The following is a 24527-nucleotide window of genomic DNA, read 5'->3' on the forward strand; positions in this document are numbered from 1 at the left end:
TTATGTTTACCTGATAAATTACTTTCTCCAACGGTGTGTCCGGTCCACGGCCCGCCCTGGTTTTTTAATCAGGTCTGATGATTTATTTTCTTTAACTACAGTCACCACGGTATCATATGATTTCTCCTATGCAAATATTCCTCCTTTACGTCGGTCGAATGACTGGGGAAGGCGGAGCCTAGGAGGGATCATGTGACCAGCTTTGCTGGGCTCTTTGCCATTTCCTGTTGGGGAAGAGAATATCCCACAAGTAAGGATGACGCCGTGGACCGGACACACCGTTGGAGAAAGTAATTTATCAGGTAAACATAAATTCTGTTGTTTATAAATTGCAAACAGCATATTTTGACTTATAAAAATTTGGTATTAAATGATTCTCAGACAGAAGTAAATCATGTTTCGCCATCTAGTTCTCCCCAGGTGTCACAACCAGTTACTCCCGCACAAGCGACGCCAAGTACTTCTAGTGCGTTTAATTCTTTCACCTTGCAAGATATGGCTTCATTTATGAATACTACCCTCACAGAGGTTTTATCTAAACTGCCAGGGGTGCAAGGGAAGCGCAATAGCTCTGGGTTAAGAACAAATGCTGAGCCTTCTGACGCTTTAGTAGCCATATCCGATATTCCCTCACAATGTTCTGAGGTAGGGATGAGGGATTTGCTGTCTGAGGGAGAGATTACTGATTCAGGAAAGATATTCCCTCAGACAGATTCAGATATGACGGCATTTAAATTTAAGCTAGAGCACCTCCGTTTATTGCTACGGGAGGTTTTAGCTACTCTGGATGATTGTGACCCTATTTTTGTTTAAATATAATACAAAATATAAGTGCGCAAAGTGGATGCTAAAGTATACAATTAAAAAGGGTTTTTTTTAATTAAACTCAGAATTCTGAATGTTTGACCATGTGCAAAAATTCAAATCTAGTACTGTATATTCAAAATGCAGAGAGGCTTTTATGGGTCCTCACACCAAAGGGTTAAAATTAATTCCCATATACTTCGATTAAATTAAATTAATGGTGAATACAAACATGAAACAAACCACATATGATTAAAATATATATTGTATTTTATAATGCTTAAAAATGAAATAAACAATTTGAAAAAACTATTTCTAAAATTATGAATCTAACATTTATTTATTTAATACAATTGATAGTGACCGGCCCTAACTTAAAAAACACACCTAAATTAATAACACATCTAAATTAATACCACATACATTGATAAAAGGACAAATATGATCACAAAATAAAGTGTAAATTTTTAGGACTCAGATGGAAACTTTGTAATTAGTCCCAAAAGGAAAGTCCCAAGCGATGTCCTTCCCAAGCTTTCCACAAAAGCACAATGCACGATGATAGGCAAGAAAAAACTTCTGATTCCTCCCAGCTGGTCCTGAGCAGCGTCTAGGTGGGAGACAGAAGCGTCCACTTGAAATTGGTGTATATAGTTTATACAACAAACAAATATCAGTACTTACACATAGGTACCGAAAGATCAGCGCCGCGCCCGGCTCTCATCAAACACAGGTGTCCCGGTGTGTATAGGATCCACACAGGCTCTTCTCATAGCCTTAATACCAGCTCACTACAGAGAGTAGCCCAGAATGATGTAAAAATCAAGGCGCCAAACAGGATACACCTGTGAAAGGTGGATAGAAATTACAAGAAAGTAGCAAAAAAGTTGTTTTCAAATTCAAGTTCATAAATTCAAATTCTTAGAGTGACCAATGTTCAATATTAATATAGTTCAACTGAGCAACGCGTTTCAATTCCTTTTTCAAGCTCAGTTTGTGAGTCTCAGATGCTGGCTTTTTATACCCTCAGGAAATCTTCAAATTCTTAAAGGCATAGCCATTCCATTTGTTTTTGTCTCAGAAGTGCACAATTCCTTATTTCTGCATCAACAGTCTTACTTGATACCTCTCTATAATGATTGTCCTTATATATAAACTTATATTCATGACTAAAAACCCCCCAAAGAATTAAAGTAAAAAAAAAAAAAAAAAGCACATTACAAGAAACCTTTTTCAAAAAAATTGAGGAAATAGAGAAATAAATAAAGAAAGAAATAACAAAACAACTGTAAATCTACTGAGAAAAACAGTATCTGAAAATTGAATGATAAATAATAATTCATTAATTCATAAAAATATTTCTAAGAATATTTAAAACCACATTTAAAATGTAATTTACATATTTTTTGTTTCATGCTCATATTCACTCTCAATATCTATAGGAATGAATAAAAGAAACCTCCCCAAAGTATGAAACCCCAAAAAACCTCTCTCTCAATTACTAAATATATTAAAAATGCACATAAACAATCCATTCAAAAATCATTAATAATATATTTAAAAAATACTAAAAAGTATTTCTTGAAAAGCTATAAAATTTATTATTATTATAGAGATTCATAAAACTTATAAAAATTATTTCATAAAAACACCCAAATCGAAATCTAAGTTCAATCCATCTGGATGTAGAGAGTTTTTAAGTCAAAAATCCATTTGGCCTCTAATTTTAAAAGCTCATCCCTCACATTGCCCCCTCTCCAGTTTGGCCTCACTTTATCTATGATAGTATATTTAAAATGATTTAAGTTTCCTCCTTTGCACGTTTTAAAATGTTTAGGAACTGGTAAGTCCTGATTCCTTATATTATTCATATTTTCGATTGAATTTAAATGCTCTCTTATTCTGTCTTTTGCAGTCCTTTCGGACTCACCAATGTATTGGGCCCCACACGAACATTCTATCAGATAAATAATATTGGTGTCTGTACATCTAAAAACCCCATTGATTTTATACTCTTTTTTTGTTCTAGTAGAAATAAAACTTTTTCTTTTATTAGCATGTTGACAGGACTTACATTTTAAACACGGATAAAATCCATTGAGGCTATTCCCTCTTAGATCTAAATCTGTCTTTGAGGCAGTATTTTTCTTCCTCTTCAAATCTGTGGGGGCTAAAATATTCTTCAAATTTTTATTTTTCTTATATACAAATTGTGTTTTTTTTGGTAGAACAGAACCTAGAACTTCATCTTCTAATAGGATCGGCCAGTGCCTATATAGAATTTTCTCAATATTATGAACTTCACTGTTATATTTAGTGATAAATGGAATAAAAACATCTTTATTTTCTACATTAGTATCTCTCTTTTTGGGTTTCACAGCTAATAGATTATCACTACTTGTTTCTAGGGCCTCTTTCTTAGATTGATTGATGAGGTCAGTACTATATCCTCTTTCTAAAAACTTATTTTCCAAAAATTTCTGATTGACATAAGAAATCAACCTCTTCTTGACAATTTTTTCTTATTCTTTAAAACTGATTCCTTGGAATATTTGTTTTCCATGTATTATGATGGCAACTAGTGGCGTGGATGTAGCTGTTAGCATCCACTTCTTTAAAATTGGTTTTACTAATAAAATTGCCATCTTTTACCTTAATTTCCAAATCTAAGAATATAATTTTTTCTTTACTTATATCATATGTAAACTTTAAGTTTTTCTCATTATTGTTCATCCTGGAGAAAAACCATTCTAAATCTTCAACTGACTCTCGCCAAACAATTATAATATCATCTATATAACGTTTAAAGAGGACCAGATTTGCCCCCAGATCTGTAGAATCTAAAAAGATCCTTTCCCATAAACCCATAAAAGGTTTGCATAACTGGGGGCAAATCTGGTCCCCATTGCCGTTCCACATTTTTGCAAATAAAATTTGCTTTCATAGTAGAAATAATTATGATTAAGGATAAATTTTATCCCATCTAAAATAAACTGTTTCTGTACTACTTCAAGTTTGGAATCTGAGTCTAAAAAGAACTTCACTGCCTCTAAACCATCTTCATGCCTAATGCTGGTGTATGGGGCAGAGACGTCACAGGTGGCTAAAAGCATATTATCCTCCCATGTCAGATCTTTAAAAATTCTTAAGACATCTGTAGAGTCTTTAAGGACAATCATTATAGAGAGGTATCAAGTAAGACTGTTGATGCAGAAATAAGAAATTGTGCACTTCTGAGACAAAAACAAATGGAATGGCTATGCCTTTAAGAATTTGAAGATTTCCTGAGGGTATAAAAAGCCAGCATCTGAGACTCACAAACTGAGCTTGAAAAAGGAATTGAAACGCGTTGCTCAGTTGAACTATATTAATATTGAACATTGGTCACTCTAAGAATTTGAATTTATGAACTTGAATTTGAATTTTAAAACAACTTTTTTGCTGCTTTCTTGTAATTTTTATCCACCTTTCACAGGTGTATCCTGTTTGGCGCCTTGATTTTTACATCATTCTGGGCTACTCTCTGTAGTGAGCTGGTGTTAAGGCTGTGAGAAGAGCCTGTGTGGATCCTATACACACCGGGACACCTGTGTTTGATGAGAGCCGGGCGCGGCGCTGATCTTTCGGTACCTATGTGTAAGTACTGATATTTGTTTGTTGTATAAACTATATACACCAATTTCAAGTGGACGCTTCTGTCTCCCACCTAGACGCTGCTCAGGACCAGCTGGGAGGAATCAGAAGTTTTTTCTTGCCTATCATCGTGCATTGTGCTTTTGTGGAAAGCTTGGGAAGGACATCGTTTGGGACTTTCCTTTTGGGACTAATTACAAAGTTTCCATCTGAGTCCTAAAAATTTACACTTTATTTTGTGATCATATTTGTCCTTTTATCAATGTATGTGGTATTAATTTAGATGTGTTATTAATTTAGGTGTGTTTTTTAAGTTAGGGCCGGTCACTATCAATTGTATTAAATAAATAAATGTTAGATTCATAATTTTAGAAAGAGTTTTTTCAAATTGTTTATTTCATTTTTAAGCATTATAAAATACAATATATATTTTAATCATATGTGGTTTGTTTCATGTTTGTATTCACCATTAATTTAATTTAATCGAAGTATATGGGAATTAATTTTAACCCTTTGGTGTGAGGACCCATAAAAGCCTCTCTGCATTTTGAATATACAGTACTAGATTTGAATTTTTGCACATGGTCAAACATTCAGAATTCTGAGTTTAATTAAAAAAACCCTTTTTAATTGTATACTTTAGCATCCACTTTGCGCACTTATATTTTGTATTATATTTAAATTTTTTGTCCTTTTGGAAGTAATATTGGGAATCTTCCTTATATATAGGTGTTTGTATTCAATTCATTTTGCGCTGGTCTCTAATTGTTTTATTTTCTTCTAGTGTTATGACCCTATTTTTGTTCCAGAGAAATTGTGTAAAATGGACAAATATTTAGAGGTTCCTGTTTACACTGATGTTTTTCCGGTCCCAAAGAGGATTTCGGACATTGTTACTAAGGAGTGGGATAGACCAGGTATTCCGTTCGCTCCCCCCTCCTGTTTTTAAGAAAATGTTCCCCATTTCTGGACACTATAAAGGACTCATGGCAGATGGTCCCTAAGGTGGAGGGAGCTATTTCTACTCTGGCTAAGCGTACAACTATACCTACTGAAGACAGTTGTGCGTTCATTGATCCTATGGATAAAATGTTAGAGGGTCTCCTAAAGAAAATTTTTGTTCATCAGGGTTTTCTTCTTCAACCTATAGCGTGCATTGTTCCGATAACCACTGCAGCTGCTTTTTGGTTTGAGGCTCTAGAAGAGGATCCTCAGATGAGACCCCACTAGATGATATTTTGGACAGAATTAAGGCCCTTAAGTTGGCTAATTCTTTTATTACAGACGCCGCTTTTCATCTTGCTAAGTTAGCGGCAAAGAATTCAGGTTTTGCCATTTTAGCGTGAAGAGCGTTATGGCTTAAGTCCTGGTCAGCTGATGTGTCATCTAAATCTAAGCTTTTGTCCATCTCTTTCAAAGGTAAGACCCTATTCGGGCCTGCACTGAAAGAGATCATTTCAGACATTACTGGGGGGAAGGGTCATACCCTTCCTCAGGATAAGTCAAATAAAGTCAAATAAGTCAAGACCCAAACAAAATATTTTTCGTTCCTTTCGAAACTTCAAGAGTGGTCCCAATTCCTCTTCCCCTGCTGCAAAGCAAGAGGGGAACTTTGCTCAACCCAAGCCAACCTGGAGACCTAATCAGGCTTGGAACAAGGGTAAACAGACCAAAAAGCCTGCTGCTGCTGCCACTAAGTCAGCATGAAGGGGTAGCCCCCGATCCGGGACCGGATCTAGTAGGGGCAGACTCTCTCTCTTTGCTCAGGCCTGGGCAAGAGACGTTCAGGATTCCTGGGCAGTAGAAATTGTAACCCAGGAATACCTTCTAGATTTCAAGGATTCCCCTCCAAGGGGGAGGTTCCATCTTTCTCAATTGTCTGTAAACCCGATAAAAAGAGAGGCTTTCTTACGCTGTGTAGAAGACCTTTTTACCATGAGAGTGATCTGCCCAGTCCCAAAAGCAGAGCAGGGACAGGGGTTCTACTCCAATCTGTTTGTGGTTCCCAAGAAAGAGGGAACTTTCAGACCAATTCTAGATTTCAAGATCCTAAAGAAATTCCAAAGAGTCCCATCCTTCAAGATGGAGACCATTCGGACTATCTTACCATTGATCCAGGAGGGTCAATATATGACTACCGTGGACTTAAAGGATGCATATCTACACATTCCTATCCACAAAGATCATCACCAGTTCCTCAGGTTCGCATTTCTGGACAAGCATTATCAGTTTGTGGCTCTTCCCTTCGGGTTGGCCACGGCGCCACAAATCTTCACAAAGGTGCTAGGGTCCCTTCTGGCGGTTCTAAGGCCACGGGGCATAGCAGTGGCCCCTTATCTAGATGACATTCTAATTCAAGCGTCGACTTTCCAACTAGCCAAGTCCCACACAGACTTAGTGTTGGCTTTTCTAAGATCTCACGGGTGGAAGGTGAACGTAAAAAAGAGTTCTCTTTCCCCCCTCACAAGGGTTTCCTTTCTAGGGACTCTGATAGACTCGGTGGAAATGAAAATATTTCTGACGGAGGTCAGGAAATCAAAGATTTTGTCCACCTGCCGAGCTCTTCATTCCATTCCTCGGCCGTCAGTGGCTCAGTGTATGGAGGTAATCGGGCTAATGGTAGCTGCAATGGACATAGTTCCGTTTGCTCGTTTGCATCTCAGACCACTGCAACTATGCATGCTCAAATAGTGGAATGGGGATTATGCGGATTTATCTCCTCAGATAAATCTGGATCAAGAGACCAGAGACTCTCTTCTTTGGTGGTTGTCACAGGATCATCTGTCCCAGGGAATGTGTTTCCGCAGGCCAGACTGGGTTATAGTGACAAAAGACGCCAGCCTTCTGGGCTGGGGTGCATTCTGGAATTCCCTGAAAGCTCAGGGTTTGTGGACTCGGGAGGAGGCCATCCTACCTATAAATATTCTGGAATTAAGAGCGATATTCAATGCTCTCCAGGCATGGCCTCAGCTGGCTTCGGCCAGATTCATCAGGTTTCAGTCGGACAACATCACGACTGTGGCTTATATCAATCATCAGGGCGGAACAAAGAGTTCCTTGGCGATGACAGAAGTCTCAAGGATAATTCGTTGGGCAGAGGATCACTCTTGCCATCTGTCAGCAATCTATATCCCAGGAGTAGAGAACTGGGAGGCGGATTTTCTAAATCGTCAGACTTTTCATCCGGGGGAGTGGGAACTCCATCCGGAGGTGTTTGCTCACCTGGTTCGGCTATGGGGCACACCAGAATTGGATCTGATGGCGTCTCGTCAGAACACCAAACTTCCTTGTTTCGGATCCAGGTCAAGGGATCCTCAGGCAGTACTGATAGATGCTCTAGCAGTGCCCTGGTCGTTCAACCTGGCTTATGTGTTTCCACCATTTCCTCTCCTTCCTCGTTTGATTGCCAGAATCAAACAGGAGAGAGCTTCGGTGATCTTGATAGCTCCTGCGTGGCCACGCAGGACTTGGTATGCAGACCTGGTGGACATGTCATCTCTGCCACCATGGACTCTGCCACTGAGACGGGACCTTCTCATTCAAGGTCTATTCCAGCATCCAAATCTAATTTCTCTGCAACTGACTGTGTGGAGATTGAACGCTTGATGTTATCAAAGCGGGGTTTCTCTGAGTCGGTCATAGATACCTTGATTCAGGCTCGAAAGCCTGTTACCAGGAAAATCTATCATAAGATATGACGTAAATATCTTTTTTGGTGCGAATTCAAAGACTACTCCTGGAATAAAATCAGTATTCCTAGGATTTTGTCTTTCTCCAAGAGGGATTGGAGAAAGGATTGTCAGGTAGTTCCCTAAAAGGACAGATATCTGCCCTGTCTGTTCTGTTGCACAAGCGTCTGGCAGATGTCCCAGACGTTCGGGCTTTTTGTCAGGCTTTAGCTAGAATTAAGCCTGTTTTTAAATCTGTTGCTCCGCCATGGAGTTTAAATTTAGTTCTGAGAGTTCTTCAGGGGGTTCCGTTTGAACCAATGCATTCCATGGATATTAAGCTTTTATCTTGGAAAGTTTTATTCCTAGTTGCTATTTCTTCAGCTCGAAGAGTTTCTGAACTATCTGCATTACAATGTGACTCACCTTATCTTGTGTTCCATGCTGATAATGTGGTTTTGCGTACCAGGCCTGGGTTCCTACCTAAGGTTGTTACTGACAGGAATATCAATCAGGAGATTGTTGTTCCTTCTCTGTGTCCTAATCCTTCTTGTAAGAAGGAACATCTGTTGCAGAACTTGGAAGTGGTTCGTGCTTTGAAATTCTATTTACAGGCACCAAAGAATTTCGTCAAATATCTTCTTTGTTTGTTGTCTATTCTGGAAAGCGTAGGGGTCATAAGGCTACGGCGACTTCTCTTTCCTTTTGGCTGAAAAGCATCATCCATTTGGCTTATGAGACTGCTGGACAGCAGCCTCCCGAAAGGATTACAGCTCATTCTACTAGAGCGGTAGCTTCCACATGGGCTTTTAAAAATGATGCTTCTGTTGAACAGATTTGTAAGGCTGCGACTTGGTCTTCGCTCCATACCTTTTCAAAATTTTACAAATTTGATACTTTTGCTTCTTCGGAGGCTATTTTTGGGAGAACGGTTTTGCAAGCAGTGGTGCCTTCCGTTTAGGTTTTTTTCTTGTTTTTCCCTTCATCCGTGTCCTAAAGCTTTGGTATTGGTATCCCACAAGTAAGGATGAATCCGTGGACTCGGTACATCATGCAAAAGAAAACAAAATATATGCTTATCTGATAAATTTCTTTCTTTTTTTTTTTTTGCGATGTACCAAGTCCACGGACCACCCTGTCTATCAAGACAGATAGTATTTTTTATTGAAAACTTCAGTCACCTCTGCACCTTATAGTTTCTCCTTTTCTTCCTTGGCCTTCGGTCGAATGACTGGGGGGTGGAGTTAAGGGGGGAGCTATATAGACAGCTCTGTTGTGGTGCTCTCTTTGCTACTTCCTGTTAGGAAGTAAAATATCCCACAAGTAAGGATGAATCCGTGGACTCGGTACATCGCAAAAGAAAGAAATTTATCAGGTAAGCATAAATTTTGTTTTTTCAGATCCTCAGAGAGTTCTTTGCCATGAGGTGCTATGTTGAAATTCCAGCAACTAGTATGAGAGAGTGTGAGAGCAATAACACCAAATTTAACACACCTGCTCCCCATTCACACCTGAAACCTTGTAACACTAACGAGTCACATGACTCCGGGGAGGGAAATGGCTAATTGGGCCCAATTTGGACATTTCCACTTAGGGGTGTGCTCACTTTTTTGCCAATGGTTTAGACATTAATGGCTGTGTGATGAGTTATTTTGAGGGGACAGCAAATTTACACTGTTATACAGGCTGTACACTCGCTACTTTACATTGTAACAAAGTGTCATTTCTTCAGTTTTGTCACATGGAAGGATATAAAAAAATATTTACAAAAATGTGAGGGGCGTACTCCCTTTTGTGAGATACTGTATGTATGTGTATATACACATACATACAGTGTATATATATATATATATATATATATATATATATTTACAGTTGTGCTCATAAGTTTACATACCCTGGCAGAATTTATGATTTCTTGGCCATTTTTCAGAGAATATGAATGATAACACAAAAACTTTTCTTTCACTCATGGTTAGTGTTTTGCTGAAGCCATTTATTATTAATCAACTGTGTTTACTCTTTTTAAATCATAATGACAACAGAAACCATCCAAATGACCCTGATCAAACGTTTACATACCCTGGTGATTTTGGCCTGATAACATGCACGCAAGTTGACACAAAGGGGTTTGAATGGTTATTAAAAGTAACCATCCTCACCTGTGATCTGTTTGCTTGTAATTAGTGTGTGTGTATTAAAGGTCAATGAGTTTCTGGGCTCCTGACAGACCCTTGCATCTTTCATCCAGTGCTGCAATGATGTTTCTGGATTTTGAGTCATGGGGAAAGCAAAAGAATTTTTAAAGGATCTGCGGGAAAAAGGTAGTTGAACCGTATAAAACAGGAAAGGGATATAAAAATATATCTAAGGAATTGAGAATGCAAATCAGCAGTGTTCAAACTCTAATCAAGAAGTGGAAAATGAGGGGTTCTGTTTGATAACATACTGCATTCATCTTGCCATCAATTCTGACCAAATTTCCAAGTTACTTTGTGCAGAAGGTTTGAGGCTTGTCTGTGTGCTGTTTTGCGTATTGTAAGCGGGATACTTTGTGGCATTTGCGTAGTAATGGCTTTCTTCTGGCGACTCGACCATGCAGCCCATCTTTCTTCAAGTGCTTCCTTATTGTGCATCTTGAAACAGCCACGCCACATGTTTTCAGAGAGTCCAGTATTTCACCTTAAGCCATTTGTGGGTTTGTCTGCATCCCGAACAATTTTCCTGGAAGTTGGTCTACCTGACCGTGGTTTGGTTTCAACAGAACCACTCATTTTCCACTTCTTGATTAGAGTTTGAAAACTGCTGATTTGCATTCTCAATTCCTTGGATATCTTTTTATATCCCTTTCCTGTTTTATACAGTTCAACTACCTTTTCCCGCAGATCCTTTGACAATTCTTTTGCTTTCCCCATGACTCAGAATCCAGAATAGTCAGTGCAGCACTGGATGAAAGATGCAAGGGTCTGTCAGGAGTCCAGAAACTCATTGACCTTTTATACACATACATGAATTACAAGCAAACAGATCACAGGTGAGGATGGTTTCCTTTAATAGCCATTCAAACCCTTTTGTGTCAACTTGTGTGCATGTTATCAGGCCAAAATCACCAGGGTATGTAAACTTTTGATCAGGGTCATTTGGGTAGTTTCTGTTGTCATTATGATTTAAAAAGAGTAAACACAGTTGATTGATAATAAATGGCTTCAGCCAAACACTAACCATGAGTGAAAGAAAAGTTTTAGTGTTATCATTCATATTCTCTGAAAAATGGCCAAGAAATCATAAATTCTGCCAGGGTATGTAAACGTATGAGCACAACTGTATGTGTATATATATATCATTTGTATGTATATAAGACAGGGTGATGGATGAAAATTTGAGAAAACCTTTCTTTTTCAGGATATATTTATCATTCTGCACAGGTCAATTGTCCTAGAGGAAGACCTTGCAGGTGTATTGTCTTGTGCTTTGCCAGACACAGTCACAGTTATACAGCTTGTATTTTCATTTCTAATTGAAACTTCAGCAAACCTACTCTAGAAGATGGTTGCAGCTAATTTTGCCAGGATCTCACTCTGGTTGCGCCACTGAATACCAGTCCTGGCTCTAAAGCTAATATTTGCTCTTCAAGGCTAACGTTTGGACAATGCCTGAACCCCATAGTTTCCAAATATGCAGGAAGGAAATGTATGTTTATTTCCCAAAACATTACTACATCATGGTCTTATTCTTGCACCATTTAGATATTTTGCGTCCAGAGACACATTTCTCTACCAGGTTGGGAGATACCAAATGCATGAAACCGTGGTAGAGGCAGATTTGTAGCCTTTGATCAAGCAAAGTTATGCCTGGTTGGAATTTAGTTGTCTAGATATCCTTGATTTCAGCTGTATTTGCACTAGATGTGATCAAAATAGAATGCAGCAACAATCCACCAGCCAATCTCTGTGTCATGTCTTAAATTCCTGTAGATTAGGGGTATTCAAACATTGCTGGGATTGGCCAGGACTACATGACATTGCACTCTCACTCATGTTAAAGATAATGCAACAAAATAAAATTAGATTATAGTCACATAGTTCCTATTAATGAGTTTAATTTAACTATATATACTACTCAAATTAAAAAAAATATTAAAAATATATGTAATTACCTACTAAAAAGTGTGCACCTGGTTTTTTTATTATTATAATCTTTATTACAATTTCAAGAGTTACAATTGTATCAGAGCAGTATGTATACACAAGTATTAGATATTGAGCAAATGCATTTTATAATACATTCTTATCTATAGGATGAAAGCAAGAATACAGTTGTAATCTATGTGCTTGTACATGGCATTGTGCCTTCAGTATTTCCTGTCTTGTGTTGTGAATGTATCATGTTCTGTGCAGAGGAAAAAAAGGGGGGGGGGGGTAGTGGGCAGACAAAGGAAGTTATTCTAGGGAGAGAGTCTGTCATATTAATTGTATCTATCGAGGAACCTCCTATATATGGGATCCATAAATTCATCATATTAATTATCTCTATTACTTGTTAGTTTGGTTTCTTTTTAAAACAAAAAACAAGTAACTGATGTTTGTTTTCTGCTTGGTGGGGCTGAAAGCCATACCAGACTTCTAGGACGGTTGAATGTGGATCTTGGGCTGCAGTTTGTGCATCTCTGCCTTAGATTTTGCATAAAAAGTACTGCATAATTCTACTTTACTGCTTCTGAAAGGCAAAATTTTCTGCCTAAACAACGCAAAACCACATTATCTCCCTGTTGCTTCTGGTTTTCAAGAAAGGTGGTTCATGGCAGCTGGTACTTAACCTTTGGGCATTGATCAAACATAGGAGGACACTGATGTTCAAGATGGAGTCTCTTCTGCCATTCGTCACCATGATCCCTCCATAGGCCTTTCTGTTGACAGTGGATCTAAAAGAATCCAGGGGTGTCATCAGTGTTTCCTCAGATTTACCATTTCCTCTGTGTATGGTTTGTGCTTCAGATTGCCTAGTTTGCTACAGACTTTCTCAAAGGATCTAATTGTGCTATTGGGAAAAAATGTATTGAAATACTGCTGGGCAGTGTATGTATTGTGGCCTTTTCCAAAGAATTTGCATTCACAGTCTGAGACATTGGCCCCTATTTATCAAGCCGTCAACCGCAAATACGCTTGAATTCCGCAGCGTAATTGTGGAGAGCTTGATTCGCCTTAGTTATCAAAGCCTACAGACCGGCAAAAGTAGAATTTTGTGACGTAACATACGATCCGCCGGTTTCAATCCGACACAGATCAGCGCTTACGTCATTACAGATGTTCCGAACGCAAATTCTGAACTATCTGACTACTTTTGCTAGTTAACAAATATCTAACAGGTACGCTCGCCACTATTCCGGCCCAGTGTACCTGGTTTTCAATCCACCGCCCTGGAGGCAGCGGATGCCATAGGAATCAATGGCAGTCTGAAAGCAGCGAAAGCTCATGTTCACTGCTGCCCGATATCCCATTGATTCCTATGGTAGAATAAAAGTTACGTTTACACCTAACACCCTAACATGTACCCCGAGTCTAAACACCCCTAATCTGCTGCCCCCTACACCGCCGCCACCTACATTATACTTATTAACCCCTAATCTGCCGCCCGCCACCGCCGCCACCTACATTTATACTTTTTAATCCCTAATCTGCCGCCCCCTACACCGCTGCCACCTACATTATACTTATTAACCCCTAATCTGCCGCCCCAACACCGCCGCCCCCTACATTATACTTATTAACCCCTAGTCTGCCGCCCCGACACCACCGCCACTTACATTATACTTATTAACCCCTAATCTGCTGTCACCGACATAAAGTTATTAACCCCTAAACCGCCAGCCCCCCACATCGGCATAAACTAAATTAAACTATTAACCCCTAAACCTATCAACCCGCTAACTTTATATTAAATATTAACTCACCCCTATCTTATAATAAATTTAAACTTACCTTTAGATTTAAATTAAACTATATTAAACTATTAATTAACCTACCCTAACTGTTATACTAAAATTACATTAAACTATAGTAAAATAAAAATTAATCTAACCTAATTTTTATACTAAAATTACATTAAACTACAAATTAAATTAACTATATTATATATTTAAACACCTAACCCTACTCAAATAATTTAAATCTACACTAAAAAATGACTAAGTTACCAAAAACTAACAACTAAGTTACACAAAAAATAAACACTAAGTTACAAAAAAATAAAAAAGAAATTATCAAAGATTTAAACTAATTACACCTAATCTAAGGGCCCTATGAAAATAAAAAAGCCCCCCCAAATAAAAAAAACCCCTAACCTACAATAAACTACAAATAGCCTTTAAAAGGGCCTTTTGCAGGGCATTGCCCCAAAGAAATCAGCTCTTTTACCTGTAAATAAAAAATACAAATACCCCCCAACAGTAAAACCCACCACCCACACAACCAACCCCCCCAAATAAAAGCCTAATCTAAAAAACCCTAAGCTCCCCATTACCCTGAAAAGGGCATTTGGATGGGCATTGCCCTTAAAGGGGCATTTAGCTCTATTGCAGCCCAATTCCTAACCTAAAACTAAACCCTTAAAAAATCCTAACACTAACCCCAGAAGATTTACTTACAGTTTTGAAGATCCGACATCCATCGTCCAAGAAGCCGGGAGAAGTCCTCAATGAATCGGCCGAAGTCTTCATCCAAGCCCGCAGAAGTCTTCATCCAGACGGCATCTTCTATCTTCATGCATCCGGCGCGGAGCGGCTCCATCTTCAAGACATCCGACGCAAAGCATCCTCTTCTTTCTGATGACTACCGACAAATGAAGGTTCCTTTAAATGACGTCATCCAGGATGGCGTCCCTTAGATTCCAATTGGCTGATAGAATTCTATCAGCCAATCGGAATTAAGGTTGAAAAAATCCTATTGGCTGATGCAATCAGCCAATAGGATTGAGCTTGCATTCTATTGGCTGATCTAGCGCATGCGCTTAGCAAACAAGGGGCCTGTTAGGTTATTTTACAGTCGCCGACTGGCCTGGATTTTGATTGCACTTTAAAAAAACGTGACTTTCAAAATCAATGGCGGCGTTTCCACAGCGGAGGAACAGAGGTTAAATTGAAGGATTTAAAAAGTTAATATTTGCAAAAAACAAGCGTTTTAAGAGATTTCATGAATGAAAGTCCATTTAAATTTTTCATTACTATACGACTGCATGTTTGCACTGTCATTGTTTACCATCACTTTAACCCCTTAATGACCACAGCACTTTTCCATTTTCTGTCCGTTTGGGACCAGGGCTATTTTTACATTTTTGCGATGTTTGTGTTTAGCTGTAATTTTCCTCTTACTCATTTACTGTACCCACACATATTATATACCGTTTTTCTCGCCATTAAATAGACTTTCTAAAGATACCATTATTTTCATCATATCTTATAATTTACTATAAATTTTTTTTATAAAATATGAGGAAAAAATTGAAAAAAACGCACCTTTTCTAACTTTGACCCCCAAAATCTGTTACACATCTACAACCACCAAAAAACACCCTGAGTTTAGAAATACCCAATGTTTACATGTTCTTTGTTTTTTTTGCAAGTTATAGGGCCATAAATACAAGTAGCACTTTGCTATTTCCAAACCACTTTTTTTTCAAAATTAGCGCTAGTTACGTTGGGACACTGATATCTTTCAGGAATCCCTGAATATCCCTTGACATGTATATATTTTTTTTTAGAAGACATCTTAAAGTATTGATCTAGACCCATTTTGGTATATTTCATGCCACCATTTCACCGCCAAATGCGATCAAATAAAAAAAATTGTTCACTTTCTCACAAATTTTTTCACAAACTTTAGGTTTCTCACTGAAATTATTTACAAACAACTTATGCAATTATGAAATAAATTGTTGTAAATGCTTCTCTTGGATCCCCTTTGTTCATAAATAGCAGAGATATATGGCTTTGGCTTTGCTTTTTGGTAATTAGAAGACTGCTAAATGCCACTGCGCACCACATGTGTATTATGCCCAGCAGTGAAGGGGTTAATTAGGGAGCATGTAGGGAGCTTTTAGGGTTAATTTTAGCTGTAGTGTAGCAGAGAACCCCAAGTATTGATCTAGGCCCATTTTGGTATATTTCATGCCACCATTTCACTGCCAAATGCGATCAAATAAAAAAAAAACTTAAATTTTTTCACAATTTTAGGTTTCTCAACAGCTTGTGCAATTATGGCACAAATGGTTGTAAATGCTTCTCTGGGATCCCCTTTGTTCAGAAATAGCAGACATATATGACTTTGGCGTTGCTTTTTGGTAATTAGAAGGCAGCTAAATGCTGCTGCGCATCACACGTGTATTATGGCTAGCAGTGAAGGGGTTAATTAGGTAGCTTGTAGGAAGCTTGCAGGGTTAATTTTAGCTTTAGAGTAGAGATCAGCCTCCCACCTGACACATCACACCACCTGATCCCTCCCAAACAGCTTCCTTCCCTCCCCCACCCCACAATTGTCCCCGCCATCTTAAGTACTGGCAGAAAGTCTGCCAGTACTAAAATAAAAGATATTTTTTTTCCTTTTCTTTTTTTTGGGGCATATTTACATATGCTGCTTTGTGGAATCTCCCATAGCCCCAACCTCCCTGATCCCCCCCCAAACAGCTCTCTAACCCTCCCCCTCTGCCTTACTGGGGGCCATCTTGGGTACTGGCAGCTGTCTGCCAGTACCCAGTTTGCAGAAAAAAAATGGTTTTATTTTTTTTTTTTCACCGTTTTTTTTTTTCTGTAGTGTAGCTTCCCTCCCTCCACAGAGCACCCAACACCTGCTGATGACCGTTATTTTTTATTTTTCTTAACATTTGCCTAAATTGCCTTATATTATTTTCTGTAGAGTAGCGATTCCCACCCGCTCCCTCCCCGTGCACGCGCCCACCCCCGCCTCCCAGTGCACGTCCGTGCACGTGTCCGGGCATCCCCACCCACGATCCCGCCCCCCTCCACATCATCTGGGCCATCGATGGCCGCCACCCGCCTCCCACACGCTCCCACCCACCAACGATGGAAGCCATAGATATCCGGTGCAGAGAGGGCCACAGAGTGGCCCTCTCTGCATCGGATGGCTACTAAGGGTTATTGCAGGATGCCTCGATATCGAGGCATCACTGCAATAACCGGAAAGCAGCTGGAAGCGAGCAGGATCGCTTCCAGCTGCTTTCCACACCGAGGACGTGCAGGATACGTCCTTGGTCGTTAAGGGTATTTTTTTAGACGACGTACCCTGCACGTCCTCGGTCGTTAAGGGGTTTAAAAAACACTAAAATCAAATTTAATCTTACATGATTCAGATAGAGCAGCATTTCCATTATCAAATTGTGCTCAGTGTATTTATATAAACACCTTCTGAGGCGCCAGCTCCTACTGAGCATGTGCAAGAATTCACAGTTTATACGTGATTGGCTGATGGCTCCACATGATAAAGGGGCTCATTTAAAATTCAGGGTAAGTTCTATTTTATTCTACTTTATTTAATGGTCCTTTAAAGGGACACAGCACACATTTCTCCAACATAGGTGTGTCCGGTCCACGGCGTCATCCTTACTTGTGGGATATTCTCTTCCCCAACAGGAAATGGCAAAGAGCCCAGCAAAGCTGGTCACATGATCCCTCCTAGGCTCCGCCTACCCCAGTCATTCTCTTTGCCGTTGTACAGGCAACATCTCCACGGAGATGGCTTAGATACATATTCCTATCCACAAGGAACATCATCGGTTCCTAAGGTTTGCATTCCTGGACAAACATTACCAGTTCGTGGCGCTTCCTTTCGGATTAGCCACTGCTCCAAGGATTTTCACAAAGGTACTAGGGTCCCTTCTAGCGGTGCTAAGACCAAGGGGCATTGCAGTAGTACCTTACCTGGACGACATTCTGATTCAAGCGTCGTCCCTTCCTCAAGCAAAGGCTCACACGGACATTGTCCTGGCCTTTCTCAGATCTCACGGCTGGAAAGTGAACGTGGAAAAGAGTTCTCTATCCCCGTCAACAAGGGTTCCCTTCTTGGGAAACAATTATAGACTCCTTAGAAATGAGGATCTTTCTAACAGAGGCCAGAAAAAACAAAGCTTCTGGATCTTGTCGGATACTTCATTCCGTTCCTCTTCCTTCCATAGCTCAGTGCATGGAAGTGATCGGTTTGATGGTGGCGGCGATGGACATAGTTCCTTTTGCGCGCATTCATCTAAGACCATTACAACTGTGCATGCTCAGTCAGTGGAATGGGGACTATACAGACTTGTCTCCGAAGATACAAGTAAATCAGAGGACCAGAGACTCACTCCGTTGGTGGCTGTCCCTGGACAATCTGTCTCAAGGGATGATGTTCCACAGACCAGAGTGGGTCATTGTCACGACCGACGCCAGTCTGATAGGCTGGGGCGCGGTCTGGGGATCCCTGAAAGCTCAGGGTCTTTGGTCTCGGGAAGAATCTCTTCTACCGATAAATATTCTGGAACTGAGAGCGATATTCAATGCTCTCCAGGCCTGGCCCCAGCTTGCGAGGACCAGGTTCATACGGTTTCAATCAGACAACATGACGACTGTTGCGTACATCAACCATCAGGGGGGAACAAGAAGTTCCCTAGCGATGGAAGAAGTAACCAAAATTATTCTTTGGGCGGAGTCTCACTCCTGCCACCTGTCTGCTATCCACATCCCAGGAGTGGAAAATTGGGAAGCGGATTTTCTGAGTCGGCAGACATTGCATCCGGGGGAGTGGGAACTCCATCCGGAAATCTTTGCCAAGTCACTCACCTGTGGGGCATTCCAGACATGGATCTGATGGCCTCTCGTCAGAACTTCAAAGTTCCTTGCTACGGGGCCAGATCCAGGGATCCCAAGGCGGCTCTAGTGGATGCACTAGTAGCACCTTGGTCCTTCAAACTAGCTTATGTGTTCCCGCCATTTCCTCTCATCCCCAGGCTGATAGCCAGGATCAAGCAGGAGAGGGCGTCGGTGATCTTGATAGCTCCTGCGTGGCCACGCAGGACTTGGTATGCAGATCTGGTGAATATGTCATCGGCTCCACCTTGGAAGCTACCTTTGAGACGAGACCTTCTTGTTCAGGGTCCGTTTCGAACATCCGAATCTGGTTTCACTCCAGCTGACTGCTTGGAGATTGAACGCTTGATTTTATCGAAGCGAGGATTCTCAGATTCTGTTATCGATACTCTTGTTCAGGCCAGAAAGCCTGTGACTAGAAAGATTTACCACAAAATTTGGAAAAAAATATATCTGTTGGTGTGAATCTAAAGGATTCCCTTGGGACAAGGTTAAGATTCCTAGGATTCTATCCTTCCTTCAAGAAGGATTGGACAAAGGATTATCTGCTAGTTCCCTGAAGGGACAGATTTCTGCCTTGTCGGTATTACTTCACAAAAAGCTGGCAGCTGTGCCAGATGTTCAAGCCTTTGTTCAGGCTCTGGTTAGAATCAAGCCTGTTTACAAACCTTTGACTCCTCCTTGGAGTCTCAATTTAGTTCTTTCAGTTCTTCAGGGGGTTCCGTTTGAACCTTACATTCCGTTGATATTAAGTTATTATCTTGGAAAGTTTTGTTTTTAGTTGCGATTTTCTTCTGCTAGAAGAGTCTCAGAATTATCTGCTCTGCAGTGTTCTCCTCCTTATCTGGTGTTCCATGCAGATAAGGTGGTTTTACGTACTAAACCTGGTTTTCTTCCAAAAGTTGTTTCTAACAAAAACATTAACCAGGAGATTATCGTACCTTCTCTGTGTCCAAAAACCAGTTTCAAAGAAGGAACGTTTGTTGCACAATTTGGATGTTGTTCGCGCTCTAAAATTCTATTTAGATGCTACAAAGGATTTTAGACAAACATCTTCCTTGTTCGTTGTTTATTCAGGTAAAAGGAGAGGTCAAAAAGCAACTTCTACCTCTCTCTCTTTTTGGATTAAAAGCATCATCAGATTGGCTTACGAGACTGCCGGACGGCAGCCTCCCGAAAGAATCACAGCTCATTCCACTAGGGCTGTGGCTTCCACATGGGCCTTCAAGAACGAGGCTTCTGTTGATCAGATATGTAGGGCAGCGACTTGGTCTTCACTGCACACTTTTACCAAATTTTACAAGTTTGATACTTTTGCTTCTTCTGAGGCTATTTTTGGGAGAAAGGTTTTGCAAGCCGTGGTGCCTTCCATTTAGGTGACCTGATTTGCTCCCTCCCCTTCATCCGTGTCCCTAAAGCTTTGGTATTGGTTCCCACAAGTAAGGATGACGCCGTGGACCGGACACACCTATGTTGGAGAAAACAGAATTTATGTTTACCTGATAAATTTCTTTCTCCAACGGTGTGTCCGGTCCACGGCCCGCCCTGGTTTTTTTAATCAGGTCTGATATTTTATTTTCTTTAACTACAGTCACCACGGTACCATATGGTTTCTCCTATGCAAATATTCCTCCTTAACGTCGGTCGAATGACTGGGGTAGGCGGAGCCTAGGAGGGATCATGTGACCAGCTTTGCTGGGCTCTTTGCCATTTCCTGTTGGGGAAGAGAATATCCCACAAGTAAGGATGACGCCGTGGACCGGACACACCGTTGGAGAAAGAAATTTATCAGGTAAACATAAATTCTGTTTTTTCTTTCTTTTGTAATTCAGATAGAGAGATGATTACCTAGACTCACAGCTTAATGGGACAGTAGACTTTAAACTTTCAGATAGAGCAAGAAATTATAAATAACGTTACGATTTACTTCTATTATCAAATTTCCTTTATTCTCTTGGTATCTTTTGTTAAATTAGCAGTAATGCACTACTGGGATCTAGCTGAACACATGTGAGTAAGTGACTAGAGACATATAAGTGCAGCCACCATTCAGCAGCTAGCTCCCAGTAGTGCATTGCCTACCTAGGTATTCTTTTCAATGGTACCAAGAGATCAAAACAAATTAGATCATAGGTGTAAATTGGAAAGTTGTTTAAAATTTCTTGCTCTATCTGAAAGTTTAATTTTGAGTCTACTGTCAATTAAACTGTGAGGCCAGGTAAGACGAGTTTGTAGCAGAAATAAATTCCTTCCTGGTAATCTCATTAGATAAGCATTGTATACATATAGTACATTACATCTCCACCACACTTCATATGAACAGCACGAGAATGGAGAAGGCACCAACAATCTTGGAAACATCATGACATTTTGTCCTATTAGTTATATACTAGTGTTAAAGCCTGTGTATACCGGCCAAAATGTCCCCCTCCAAGATCCTTATCAGGCCTTTATCCCCCTCCACTCTAGGATCCCCCTGTACCACCACCTCCCTGCTGCTCTTAGCATACATTTCTTCTGTAGTGTAGCAATCCCACCTGTTCCCGCTCCCCCCCCCCCCCAGCGATGGGCCGTCTGCCACCAGCGATCGGCACCACTGCTGCCTGATGCAGACTCTGCAAGACTATTTCTGCACTGCCCCACTTGTGGTGCTTGCCGAAATAGCGCAATCTCGCTGCTTTTAGCAAGATCGTGACAGAGGTCCTTAAGGGTTTAATGACCAGCGCTGTTCTCACACAGTCTCTACTGCGCATCGGCACTGGTTGTTAAGGGGTTAAAGCCAGGTATCTTTGTCTCACGCAGTCTCTACTGCGCATCGGCGCTGGTCGTTAAGGGGTTAAAGCCAGGTATCTTTGTCTCACGCAGTCTCTACTGCGCATCGGCACTGGTTGTTAAGGGGTTAAAGCCAGGTATCTTTGTCTCACGCAGTCTCTACTGCGCATCGGCGCTGGTCGTTAAGGGGTTAAAGCCAGGTATCTTTGTCTCACGCAGTCTCTACTGCGCATCGGCGCTGGTTGTTAAGGGGTTAAAGCCAGGTATCTTTGTCTCACGCAGTCTCTACTGCGCATCGGCGCTGGTCGTTTAAGGGGTTAAAGCCAGGTATCTTTGTCTCACGCAGTCTCTACTGCGCATCGGCACTGGTTGTTAAGGGGTTAAAGCCAGGTATCTTTGTCTCAGGCAGTCTCTACTGCGCATCGGCGCTGGTTGTTAAGGGGTTAAAGCCAGGTATCTTTGTCTCACGCAGTCTCTACTGCGCATCGGCGCTGGTCGTTAAGGGGTTAAAGCCAGGTATCTTTGTCTCACGCAGTCTCTACTGCGCATCGGCACTGGTTGTTAAGGGGTTAAAGCCAGGTATCTTTGTCTCAGGCCGTCTCTACTGCGCATCGGCGCTGGTCGTTAAGGGGTTAAAGCCAGGTATCTTTGTCTCACGCAGTCTCTACTGCGCATCGGCGCTGGGTGTTAAGGGGTTAAAGCCAGGTATCTTTGTCTCACGCAGTTTCTACTTCGCATCGGCGCTGGTCGTTAAGGGGTTAAAGCCAGGTATCTTTGTCTCAGGCAGTCTCTACTGCGCATCGGCGCTGGTTCTTAAGGGGTTAAAGCCAGGTATCTTTGTCTCACGCAGTCTCTACTGCGCATCGGCGCTGATCGTTAAGGGGTTAAAGCCAGGTATCTTTGTCTCACGCAGTCTCTACTGCGCATCGGCGCTGGTCGTTAAGGGGTTAAAGCCAGGTATCTTTGTCTCAGGCAGTCTCTACTGCTCATCGGCGCTGGTTGTTAAGGGGTTAAAGCCAGGTATCTTTGTCTCAGGCAGTCTCTACTGCGCATCGGCGCTGGTTCTTAAGGGGTTAAAGCCAGGTATCTTTGTCTCACGCAGTCTCTACTGCGCATCGGCGCTGATCGTTAAGGGGTTAAAGCCAGGTATCTTTGTCTCACGCAGTCTCTACTGCGCATCGGCGCTGGTCGTTAAGGGGTTAAAGCCAGGTATCTTTGTCTCAGGCAGTCTCTACTGCGCATCGGCGCTGGTTGTTAAGGGGTTAAAGCCAGGTATCTTTGTCTCAGGCAGTCTCTACTGCGCATCGGCGCTGGTTGTTAAGGGGTTAAAGCCAGGTATCTTTGTCTCACGCAGTCTCTACTGCGCATCGGCGCTGGTCGTTAAGGGGTTAAAGCCAGGTATCTTTGTCTCACGCAGTCTCTACTGCGCATCGGCGCTGGTCGTTAAGGAGTAAAGCCAGGTATCTTTGTCTCACGCAGTCTCTACTGCGCATCGGCGCTGGTCGTTAAGGAGTAAAGCCAGGTATCTTTGTCTCACGCAGTCTCTACTGCGCATCGGCGCTGGTCGTTAAGGAGTAAAGCCCAGGTATCTTTGTCTCACGCAGTCTCTACTGCGCATCGGCGCTGGTCGTTAAGGGGTTAAAGCCAGGTATCTTTGTCTCACGCAGTCTCTACTGCGCATCGGCGCTGGTTGTTAAGGAGTAAAGCCAGGTATCTTTGTCTCACGCAGTCTCTACTGCGCATCGGCACTGGTCGTTAAGGGGTTAAAGCCAGGTATCTTTGTCTCACGCAGTCTCTACTGCGCATCGGCGCTGGTCGTTAAGGGGTTAAAGCCAGGTATCTTTGTCTCACGCAGTCTCTACTGCGCATCGGCGCTGGTCGTTAAGGAGTAAAGCCAGGTATCTTTGTCTCACGCAGTCTCTACTGCGCATCGGCGCTGATCGTTAAGGGGTTAAAGCCAGGTATCTTTGTCTCACGCAGTCTCTACTGCGCATCGGCGCTGGTCGTTAAGGAGTAAAGCCAGGTATCTTTGTCTCACGCAGTCTCTACTGCGCATCGGCGCTGGTCGTTAAGGAGTAAAGCCAGGTATCTTTGTCTCACGCAGTCTCTACTGCGCATCGGCGCTGGTCGTTAAGGGGTTAAAGCCAGGTATCTTTGTCTCACGCAGTCTCTACTGCGCATCGGCGCTGGTCGTTAAGGAGTAAAGCCAGGTATCTTTGTCTCACGCAGTCTCTACTGCGCATCGGCGCTGGTCGTTAAGGAGTAAAGCCAGGTATCTTTGTCTCACGCAGTCTCTACTGCGCATCGGCGCTGATCGTTAAGGGGTTAAAGCCAGGTATCTTTGTCTCACGCAGTCTCTACTGCGCATCGGCGCTGGTCGTTAGGGGTTAAAGCCAGGTTATCTTTGTCTCACGCAGTCTCTACTGCGCATCAGGCGCTGGTCGTTGAAGGGGTTAAAGCCAGGTATCTTTGTCTCACGCCGTCTCTACTGCGCATCGGCGCTGGTCGTTAAGGAGTAAAGCCAGGTATCTTTGTCTCATGCAGTCTCTACTGCGCATCGGCGCTGGTCGTTAAGGAGTAAAGCCAGGTATCTTTGTCTCACGCAGTCTCTACTGCGCATCGGCGCTGGTCGTTAAGGGGTTAAAGCCAGGTATCTTTGTCTCACGCAGTCTCTACTGCGCATCGGCGCTGGTCGTTAAGGAGTAAAGCCAGGTATCTTTGTCTCACGCAGTCTCTACTGCGCATCGGCGCTGGTCGTTAAGGGGTTAAAGCCAGGTATCTTTGTCTCACGCAGTCTCTAC

The 24527-nt window shown here is 41.7% G+C and overlaps 1 protein-coding gene across 4 annotated transcripts in view; it reads left to right on the plus strand.

Moving 5' to 3' along the window:
• KPNA1 (karyopherin subunit alpha 1) overlaps positions 1-24527 on the plus strand; it is a 244350-nt gene that overhangs the window by 172795 nt on the left and 47028 nt on the right. The gene's annotated exons all lie outside the window — the stretch shown is intronic.

Source organism: Bombina bombina, chromosome 3 (assembly GCF_027579735.1).
Source record: "Bombina bombina isolate aBomBom1 chromosome 3, aBomBom1.pri, whole genome shotgun sequence".
Taxonomy (NCBI): domain Eukaryota; kingdom Metazoa; phylum Chordata; class Amphibia; order Anura; family Bombinatoridae; genus Bombina; species Bombina bombina.